We start from the raw sequence: 12,025 nt of genomic DNA, 5'->3' as shown, positions 1-12,025 counted from the left end.
AATTAAGTCACCAACAAAGCTAGTAAAGGAAGTTCTCCAATTACTCTAGAAAGAAAGAAACCTTATTGTAGAACAGTAGGTTTTGCTGCATGCTGATCTGCATTGGATGAAGAGCTTGGTTTGAGAGCTTCAAGTTCCTCGGTGTCCACTAAGGATCTATCATGGTCCACACACAACAATACAGTCATGACAATGCCTCTTCCCTCTCAGGAGGCTGAAAAGATTTCTCATGGGCGCTCAGAACCTCAGATCCTCAAAATGTTCTACATCTGCACCATTGAGAGCCAAGCTTTACACCAGTCCAGCCGAAGCTTGGCATTGCTCATGGTGATCTTAGGCTTGTGTGTGGCTGCTCGGTCATGGAAACCCATTTCATAAAGCTCCCAACAAACAGTTATTATGTTGACATGGCTACATCACTGCTTGGTATGGACACTGCTTGACATCCGACTACAAGGCGCTACAGGGGGTAGTGCGTAGAGTCAGTACATTAGTGGGGCCGAGCTCCCTGCCATCCAGGACCTCAATACCAGGCAGTGTCAGAGGAAGGCCCAAAAAATTGTCAAAGACTCCAATCACCCAAGTCATAGACTTTTCTCTCTTCACAGCAAGCGGTACTGATGCATCAAGTCTGGAACCAAAAGAACACTGAACAGCTTCTTCTGAGGGGTCTTGCATCCAATCAGCCACAAGAGCATTAGTGAGGTCAGGCACTGATGTTGGGCGATTAGGCCTGGCTCGCAGTTGGCGTTCCAATTCATCCCAAAGGTGTTCGATGGGGTTGAGGTCAGGGCTCTGTGCAGGCCAGTCAAGTTCTACCACACCAATCTCGACAAACCCTTTCTGTATGTACCTCGCTTTGTGCATGGGGGCATTGTCATGCTAAAACAAGAAAGGGCCTTCCCCAAACTGTTGCCACAAAGTTGGAAGCACAGAATCTTCTAGAATGTAATTGTATGCTGTAGCGTTAAGATTTCCTTTCACTGGAACTATGGGGCCTAGCCCGAACCATGAAAAACAGCCCCAGACCATTATTCCTCCTCCACCAAACTCTACATTTGGCACTATGCATTGGGGCAGGTAGCGTTCTCTTGGCATACGCCAAACTTAGATTAGTCCGTTGAACTGCCAGATGGTGAAGTGTAATTCATCACTTCAGAGAACGAGTTTCCGCTGCTCCAGAGTCCAATGGTGGCGAGCTTTACACCAGTCCAGCCGAAGCTTGGCATTGCTCATGGTGATCTTAGGCTTGTGTGTGGCTGCTCGGTCATGGAAACCCATTTCATAAAGCTCCCAACAAACAGTTATTATGTTGACATTGCATCCAGAGGCAGTTTGTAAGTCGGTAGTGAGTGTTACAACCAAGGACAGACGATTTGTAAGTGCTACGTGCTTCAGCACTCTGCGGTCCCGTTCTGTGAGCTTGTGTGGCCAACCACTTCGCGGCTGAGCCATTGTTGCTCCTAGACGTTTCCACTTCACAATAACAGCACTTACAGTTGCCCAGGGCAGCTCTAGCAGGGCAGAAATTTAACGAACTGGTTTGTTGAAAAGGTGGCATCCTATGACGGTGCCACGTTGAAAGTCACTGAGCTCTTCAGTAAGGCCCTTCTACTGCCAATGTTTGTCTATGGAGATTGCATGGCTGTTTGCTCGATTTTATATACCTGTCAGCAACGGTTGCGGAAGAAATAGCTTAATCCACTCATTTGAAGGGGTGTCCACATACTTTTATATATATTGTGTATCTTCCTCAATTACCTTGTACCCCTACACATCGACTAGGCACAGGTACTCAGGTACTGTCCTGTGAGGATCAGAATGGGTCAGATCAGCTTGGCAATGGCTGACAGTAACCAGACCTTCTCTCACCCACAGGAGAGGGGAGGAGGGAACTGGTGTGGGGGTTTTAACACATCCACACCCTGTTGTAAATTAAGGTAGAAGAAGACTCTCTCCCTCCCTCTTCAAATGCGCATCGCAATGTGCCTTTGTTTCACAGACAGTTTTCCTGCCCGAAACTCTAACGCGGTCAAACGTGAATACTGGAAACAATAATTTAAACATAAGAATGTGGGGAATGGTCAGTGGAGAGCTATTGAAAACAAATGTCATATTGTTTTTTATTTTGTGATGCCATTAAATATGGTATGGACGAAATACTGTAACTCGGAAAGTATGTCCACTTTATCTGTCAAGTTTCCATCCAATACAATGTGCAAGTAATATGAAAAATGAAGAAATTATTATTGTTAAGATAAGTACATGATTTTATGAGCCATAAGAGAAAATAGTTTTACATAACTTTGTGCATAGTAAGTAGCCATGCCCCGAGTGAGGTCAGAAGAGTGTTTCAGCCTGATGGGACCATCCTTTTCGACCAGAGTGCTTAAAAGGACTGGCTGAGAGTTAACATTTCAGACCAGGAAAGTCGGGGAGTTGCAGCCCACGTCTAAAGTGGTTTAAACACTGAATCTCAGAGACCAGGAAACGTGAGGCAGGAGCTACACGTTTGAAGTGGTTTGAACTTTGAACCTCAACATGAGGTGAAGAAATAAACTCTCCTTCCTTAAGACCAGAAAGACGGCGAGCTGCAGCTCATGTCCATTGTGGTCCGAATCCTGAATACCAACACAAGGTAGAAAACAAACTCCCCTCTCAGACAATCACTGAGACAGCTGATTAGCTGATCTAAGTGAGACTATCCTACTATGCTCATCACATAATGGGAACCGTTGACACGGCTGGCTAGCTATCTTCCAGAGTGAACAACAGTGGAAGACGGGAAAGGGGGGACCCCTTTCGGACAGTCAGAGCCATACAATCTTGCCGCTGAAAGGCCAACAACCTTCCTAAGGAGGGCTTGTTCCCGACAGAGATAAACAGAAAGCAAAGGCAGTCACACGTAAATACATTCATGATTTCTTATTCCAAACGGGCGGCGGTTCGTGTGCAAACTATTTGACTACTGTGAGGATAGTTCTGAAATATATACACGATAATAATATGCATTGATTTGTGTGAATCTCTCTCTCTCTCTCTCTCTCTCTCTCTCTCTCTCTCTCTCTCTCTCTCAGAGAAGCCTCAGAAGATCAAGAGCTGACTTTATTATATATATTAATGAGTTAATTGTTACATGATTCATTTAATCGGGTAACAATTAAAATAAGAATTTGTTCATAACTGACTTGCCTAGTTAAATAAAGGTTAAATAAATATAAACATTAAAAAACATAGTTATTGGATTAAATAAATAACAGTCAGTTAAATAAATAACAGTCAGATTAATGAAAGTAAAGTCACAACATCTGTGCATGTTGCCAAGTCATCGTTACTCGTGTATTTATTATTACTTTTATTATTACTTTTTTTACTTTTCTATTATTTCTCTATTTTCTTTCTCTCTGCATTGTTGGGAAGGGTCCCTAAGTAAGCATTTCACTGTTCGTCGACATCTGCTGTTTACAAAGCATGTGACAAATAACAATTGATTTGAATGATCGCAAGCCTTGCATAAGTTATGCGTTTCTTAAATACATAGCATACAGATGACAGTCAAGCCAACCAATGTTGTTGTAAACATGCAGTTATTATAGTATATATTTTTTACCTCTTTAACAGTGCTCCGTTTTTCTTCCATAAACTTTCTATGGACAGTGTTATTTTGTTTCAGCTGTGGAGTTTTGAATACCACACTGACACACTGATCTCACCAGTGACTGCTGGTTTTGATTTGAAACATGGCTGTCACGTTCCTGACCTTATTTCCTTTATTTTGTCTTTGTTTAGTATGGTCAGGACGTGAGCTGGGTGGGCAGTCTATGTTATGTGTTTCTATGTTTAGGTTCATTGGTAATTAGCCTTATATGGTTCTCAATCAGGGACAGGTGTTTGACGTTTCCTCTGATTGAGAACCATATAAAGGTAGGCTGTTCACACCGTTTGTTTGTGGGTGATTGTCTTCCGTGTCAGTGTTGTTACCACACGGGACTGTTTCGTTTGTTTTAGTCGGTTCCTGTTCGTGCGTTCTTTGTGTTCTATAAGTTCTCATGTTCAGGTCTGTCTACGTCGTTTTGTTGTTTTGTAATTTATCAAGTGTGTTTCGTGTTCGTCTTGTTTAAATAAATTCAACATGTATTCATCACCAGCTGCGTTTTGGTCTGATCCCTGCTCCTCCTCAGACGAGGAGGAGAACATTCGTTACAATGGCAATGATTTTTTCTGATTTATATTTCTTGTTGGGAACCAGCATTGGGGTTTAATTTGTTCCTCGCTGTCCATGTTGAAATTGTTTTTACGAAACCCACTACAGCACCCTGGGCCTATCAGGTCTTGTTTGTATGTGGTGTGTATTATTTAAATGTAGACTCTTTATGAAAGTTATTTTCTGCCTCAGTGATCGTCTTCCACCCTTGTGATGGCTTGTAATCCTGCAAACTGCTATTAAGGCTCTCACATTGCCTCTCACAACTAATCACCCCTATTCATCAACAGCCCCAGACACAGAGAGAGAGAGAGAGAGTGTATACACGTTTACCCACTGAATTACGGATTGCTCTCCTTTGTTGTGGAGTTCTATGAAAGATGACAGTCACTGTCAAGAGGGTGATTGGCCTTGCCAAGCATACTGTACAGTACGTCACAATGGTTTGTGTTGATATATGCGTGTGCACTTGTTCAAACACAAATCTCCATGTGGTCTGCAGCATGACAAACAGAGGTAATGCTTTGACATTTAAAACCTCTAATACCTTAAGCTGTGACTGCAGCACATCCTGTTTGAACAGTGATAAGGTCAAGCTATGTTTCAAATGCATCATCATACCCTTTATACTTATAATAATTGTAACGATCGTTCTCCTCCTCTTCGTCCGAAGAGGAGGAGTAGGGATTGGACCAAAGCGCAGCGTTGTTACATGACATAATGAAGTTTATTAAAGTCAAGACGAAACACGAAAACACTTCAACAAACTACAAAACAAATAAACGATGTAGACAGACCTGGACTTGAGAACTTACAATATACGAAGAACGCACGAACAGGAACAGACTACATACACGAACGACAAAACGAAACAGTCCCGTGTGGTGCAACATACACAGACACGGAAGACAACCACCCACAACAAACAATGTGAAACAACCTACCTATATATGGTTCTCAATCAGAGGAAAACGTAAAACACCTGCCTCTGATTGAGAGCCATACAAGGTCAATTAAACCTGACACTTAACATAGAACAAACAACACAGACTGCCCACCCAGCTCACGTCCTGACCCACTAAACACAACTATACAAAAGGAAAACAAGGCCAGGAACGTGACAATAATGCTTTATTTTCGGCACATAAATGCAATACACATCCGTCAAAATGTTCCCTTGAATTATGCTATAATATTCTAATGTTACAAAACAAACATTTCTTTAGGCATATAATTTCAAATATTATATTGCAAGGAACTTAGCCACAAGAATATAATACAAGGAATTACGGATCTCTTAGATTCAGGGGGATCAGTAAACTGTCAGTGAATTCCAGGAGAACTTGAGCAAATGAGCCTTTGATTATGCTCAAATGATCTATTTCTGTCTCTACCTGACTACTAAAGGCCTACTGTCTACCTAAGTATAATAAGTATTAAAGGATGTAGCTTTGTCATTTGATTCATGTTCTAATTTCACCATCTCTGTTCTAATCATTATTTATAAAAATGTTTTTCAAAAAATCTAAATTTAGCCGGCAGCTAGTTTTTTCTGTAGTAGTACATTCACAGAGCATCTTAAGAGCAATTCTTCCCTCTCTCCATGTAAAGGTGACTTAGCAGAAATCTACACTCCTTGTCCCTAATGAGGTTACAATGGAGAATGTCACTGATTAATTCAGCTTGTCCTTGCCTATTCCCCACAGACGAACCAAATGAGTACTGTATTCTACATTTCTTAGTTAGCTAATTTAACCTAAATTGGGAGTCATTAAGTCTCAATCAGCTCAAAGTTTTCCTCAGTAACCCCCCCAGTCAGGCAACAATTACGCTTCCCTATTGAGGATTCCTGGTTTCAAACTCACGACTGCAGATATTGCCTGAGATATGTGTGTTGTGTTACTCCAGTTAAACTTTGTTGCTTTGTTGTTGTTTTATTCATGACTGTCCATGGAAATACACTGTACATCCATTCATTAATACTTAATAATGGAAACATATGTGCATACATACATATGTTGGATGTACAGCACATGCTGCTTTTCTTTAAAAGGTAGTGCAAAGTATTATTCTGTGTATTTCGGGAAGCACAAGACATCATCAATTCCCCAAAGAATAATAGTACATGAACAGCGCCTAGAGAAAGAGATGGGCTGAGTCTTGATAGAGAGAGATGGAGAGACCATGGTGAGAAAGACTTCATGCATTTAGAGATTGTGATAGGGTTGAGAGAGACAGAGAAACAGAGTGGAGTAGGCAGGAGGAGGATGTGGTTCAGGACAGGGTGCTCCATGAGTTAGGATCCCTTCTCTTTTTATTTAAATGTTTTATTTCACCTTTATTTAACTAGGCAAGTCAGTTAAGAACAAATTCTTATTTACAATGATGGCCTACCTCTGTGCAGGGATGCAGGGATGTTGGGTGGATCACCTAATGTAGCACTGCTGCCAGGTGCTGCACTCTGGAGGTGCTCTGCCTCAGAAACACGGCCCAGAACGACTTTTACATTCATAAATCATACAGCCACAGACAGAATCCACAATCACTACTGTCAGACCATCAATCCGCTTTATACCACTCCAATCTGCCCATGTCCATGGCAACAAATTGGCAGTAGGCCTGAGCTACTGTAGTAGGGTAAAAACCTGGGCGATAACAGTATATCGGATTTTCAATAGTACTGAACGTCAGTATAGGGATATTAAAGACTATCTTATGCAACATCCATAAGCTGTGTATATGATATAGACATCTATAGATATCGACTGGTATCTATCTCACTGTTACCTATAATTGACATCAGCTGAGAATTTGCATTTGTGATTGTTATTGTTTATGTGGGTGGTAGAATGCTTTTAATTGTTATGTATATATTAATATTCTCTGTAGTGTAGCAAAATGATACTTCATTTTCATTTCATAGTATAGAATTGTACATCTATTTACATTATTAATGCAATAATACAATATCAAACAGATGCCATATCGCTATACTTTTTTCTACGTATGAATACAGAAGTATTGACATGTGTTCCGGTTAGGAGGACACCACCCACATGAGCTGACACTAATGTGTATAGATCACCACTGGGCCAGCCATAACATCCCAGCTAAAATTAATGAGCCTCTTTGATTAAGACTGGCTTTAAAACAGCGCTTCCTCTTGAAGGGACCCACATAGACTGCTGCTGTCAATACACCCATATCATATAAATACGAAACCTTATGCATTATTTCGTATCTACTTGCGTAATGCAGTTTTAAAGACGTCCCATGTGGGATGGGATCATATCTACGGGCTGGAGATATTGGAAAAGTGTACTCAAAGTGCACACTAGGCAATTTCTTTTTTTAATTTGAATCTTGACTGTCGATGATCAACAACCCTCATTTGAAAGCGAGTCAACATTGCAGAGCCATATATATTCAGCAATCACATGTATAATGGCCTAATGTACTGTAGTTTGATTTGCGGCAACTTACGAACAAGGCCTACGACGGGTGTATGGCGATTTGAAATGATGGGTGTTTTGCTCCAACGTGACACGCTTTTATACACATAGGGTAATTCATAACACCACTTGGTTGGCCAAGTGTTACTCTGCACTTATAGCCTCTGGTAAACATCATACTAGCTCACAACAGTAGGGAGAGAGGGAGGGGGGAGAGAGAAGAAGAAGAAGAAGAAGAAGAAGAAGAAAGAGAGGGAGGTGCAGGTCTCTCATTATTGTTCCTATCTTTTGATCAATTAATCACAAACAACGCAACAGCCATTCAATTGAACATCGGCCAGAGAAGGACAGTGTCTGTTGCCGTTGTTTCTAGCCAGTGTTATCAATGGGCTTTTATACATACTGTATGTACCTTGTCTTGTGCTGACTCCCACCTCTGATTCCCAGTCAGAGCAACCTTGAGTCATGGATGGACTTGGCACCCGGTCAGAGGAACAGGAAGCACCACCTGGTCTGGAAATCTGACCGTGTTTTCCTTGAGTACGTCTTCATTGAGCACACGATCGTGAACCCTCCTGTAAGAAGGGGAGACAGGCCAAGCCCCGGTCCACACTGGCTCTGCTATACTGTAGTACTATTCTGCAATAGGTAGTATTATGCTGCTGTGATTGTAATGCAATATCTCTTAACCACTTCCCATAAATAACAAGGAGCAGGGTGGGGGGTTGTGGGGGTAAAAAAAAAAACGTATTAATAATTTAACTTGTCACAGTGGATTCTACCGCCACCAAGCTGACATAGCTTTTCTGGATTACACCCTCCTTCCCTCTCAGTACTCACCCACTTGTAGAAAGTTGAGTGGTAGATATTCATTGTCTAGGGGTTTCTCCCTTGCTTTCTCCTCCTGGTGACGATTGCAGTCGCGTGACTGGTGTAATGGGTCATCCATCATCTCCTGGCCCCTCCCTTCCCGTGAGCCTGCTACCCAAAGCCCAGGTCTCCATCTCAAATGGCATTCGATTGCCTTCATAGTGCACTACTTTGGACCAGAGCCGAATACAGGGAATAGGGTGACATTTGGGTTAAATCCCAGTTCTAGGTGACTCATCTGGCTGGCTAAGGTAGATGATGCAGCTGAAACAATCAGTGTAGATGAAGGTCAAATGAGTCCTTTAGGTGTAAGAGCTATGGAGAGGTTTTGAGTGATTTGATGGCAAATAACCAGCACTCCATCGAGCCAAGACGAACCAGCTGGCTCACACTAAAATGTTATACAAATGTTGTAAAGGAGACTGGCCATTTTTATCTCCTCCGACCCAAGAAGGTATATGGTGCTTTTTCTTTCAAAGGTTCGTTATGAAAATGACTTCATTATTTTGGTTGGCGCTGTGAGGCTCTCTGATATCTCTGGAGGAGGGGGTGGGGGGCATTCACATTCATAATGCTGTCACAGAACTAGAGATGGAGGGGTGGAGGGGCTGGTGATGACATCAAAGGACTAAATCATAAAAATATCAACAGAAGAGATGTTCACCGCAGCTCCAGTCCCCCAATGAAAAGGATACTGCTCATAATAATAGTAGTGGCATTGAGTACTGTACATACGCACACAAAAAGACACATGTACCCCTGACTGCAATGTGCAGTTCAGGGTCGGGCTCAATGTGGGCGGAGGTTTGACAGTCACACACTGATCACACTGATTGGATAGGCAAACCTACAAACCTCAGATTTCCCACTTCCTGGTTGGATTTTTTCTCAGGTTTTTGCCTGCCAGATGAGTTCTGTTATACTCACAGCCATCATTCAAACAGTTTTAGAAACTTCACTCCAATATACAGTGTCTATGTGGTCAAATTGCACTTCCTATGGCTTCCACTAGATGTCAACAGTCTTTAGAACTTTGTTTGAGGATTCTACTGTGACGTGGGGGCTAATGAGAGCTGAATGAGTCAGGGCTCTGCCAGAGTGGCATGAGCTGATCACGCGTGCTCACGTGAGAGTTAGCTCTGTTCCATTGCATTTCAACAGACCAAGGAATTCTCCGGTTGAAACATTATTGAAGATTTATGATAAAAATATCCTAGAGATTGATTCTATACTTCGTTTGACATGTTTCTACGAACTGTAATATGAGTTTTCGTACGGAACTTTCGCATGGACTTGCCCTCGCGTTGTGAGTTTGGATTGTGTACTAAACACGCAAACAAAAAGGAGGACATAAATGATGGACTTTATCGAACAAATCAAACATTTATTGTGGAACTGGGATTCCTGGGAGTGCATTCTGATGAAGATCATCAAAGGTAAGTGAATATTTATAATGTTAATTCTGACTTCTGTTGACTCCACAACATGGTGGATATCTGTTTGGCGTGTTTTGTTGTCTGAGCGCTGTACTCAGATTATTGCATGGTTGTCACGCCCTGACCGTAGAGAGCTTTTTATGTCTCTATTTTGGTTTGGTCAGGGTGTGATTTGGGTGGGCATTCTATGTTCATTTTCTATGTTTTGTATTTCTTTGTGTTTGGCCAGGTGTGGTTCTCAATCAGAGGCAGCTGTCTATCGTTGTCTCTGATTGAGAATCATACTTAGGTAGCTTTTCCCCACCGATGCTTTGTGGGTAGTTATTTTCTGTTTTGTGTTTCTGCACCTGACAGGACTGTTTCGGTTTTCGTTCATTCTCTTTGTTATTTTTGTTATTAGTGTTCAGTTGTAATAAAAAGCATGAACACTTACCACGCTGCGCTTTGGTCCGATCCTTCTTCAACAGACGACCGTTACAATGGTGTGCTTTTTCCGTAAAGTTTTTTTTAAATCTGACAGGGCGGTTGCATTAAGGAGAAGTGGATCTAAAAATCCATGCATAACAGTTGTATCTTTTATCAATGTTTATTTTGAGTATTTCTGTAAATTCACTGGCTGTTGTCAAATCGATCCCGTTAACGGGATCTTAGCCGATCTCAGCCATAAGAGGTTAAGTACTGCAGTGCATCTTCTCCTCATGGAATGCACCAAATTTGCCAGTTCTTGCTGTGAGATGTTACCCACCTCTTCCACCAAGGCACCTACAAGTTCCCGGACATTTCTGGGGGGAATGGCCCGAGCCCTCACCCTCCGATTCAACAGGTCTCAGACGTGCTCAATGGGATTGAGATCCGTGCTCTTCGCTGGCCATGGCAGAACACTGACATTCCTGTCTTGAAGGGAATCTCGCACAGAACGAGCAGTATGACTGGTGGCATTGTCATGCTGGAGGGTCATGTCAGGATGAGCAGGAAGGGTACCACATGAGAGAAGAGGATGTCTTCCCTGTAACGCACAGCATTGAGATTGCCTGCAATGACAACAAGCTTAGTCCGATGATGTTGTGACACACCACCCCAGACCATGATTGAACCTCCACCTCCAAATCGATCTCGCTCCAGAGTACAGGCCTCAGTGTAACGCTCATTCTTCTACGATAAATGCGAATCTGATGGTGACCCATGGTGAGACAAAACCGCGACTCGTCAGTGAAGAGCACTTTCTGCCAGTCCTGTCTGTTCCAGCGACGGTGGGTTTGTGCCCATAGGCAACATTGTTGCCAGTGATGTCTGGTGAGGACCTGCCTTACAACAGGCCTACAAGCCCTCAGTCCAGTCTCTTTCAGCCTATTGCGGACAGTCTGAGCACTGATGGAGGGATTGTGCGTTCCTGATATAACTCGGGCAGTTGTTGTTGCCATCCTGTACCTGTCCCGCAGGTGTGATGTTCGGGTGTACCGATCCTGTGCAGGTGTTGTTACATGTGGTCTGCCACTGCGAGGACGATCAGCTGTCCGTCCTGTCTCCCTGTAGCACTGTCTTAGGCATCTCACAGTACGGACATTGCAATTTATTGCCCTGGCCACATCTGCAGTCCACAACCACACCTCCTTGCAGCATGCCTAAGGCACGTTCACGCAGATGAGCAGGGACGCTGGGCATCTTTCTTTTGGTGTTTTTCAGAGTCAGTAGAAAGGCCTCTTTAGTGTCCTAAGTTTTCATAACTGTGACCTTAATTGACTACCGTCTGTAAGCTGTTAGTGTCTAAACGACCGTTCCACAGGAGCATGTTCATTAATTGTTTATGGTTCATTGAACAAGCATGGGAAACAGTGTTTAAACCCTTTTCAATGAAGATCTATGAAGTTATTTGGAATTTTACGAATTATCTTTGAAAGACAGGGTCATGTGCCTCACTGAAGCATGACCTTTGATGTGGTTGTTGTCCATATATTGTTCAGCCTTATGTGTGCAGAAGGGGCAGTGAGGAAGTTGACTGCTGCTGCATTTTTTTATTTTGGGTCTCTCGTTTTCCAATAACACACTAATGTGTCTCTATACAT

Source organism: Salvelinus namaycush, chromosome 24 (assembly GCF_016432855.1).
Source record: "Salvelinus namaycush isolate Seneca chromosome 24, SaNama_1.0, whole genome shotgun sequence".
Classification (NCBI taxonomy): Eukaryota; Metazoa; Chordata; class Actinopteri; order Salmoniformes; family Salmonidae; genus Salvelinus; species Salvelinus namaycush.
Note: the sequence above shows the minus strand (reverse complement) of the source record.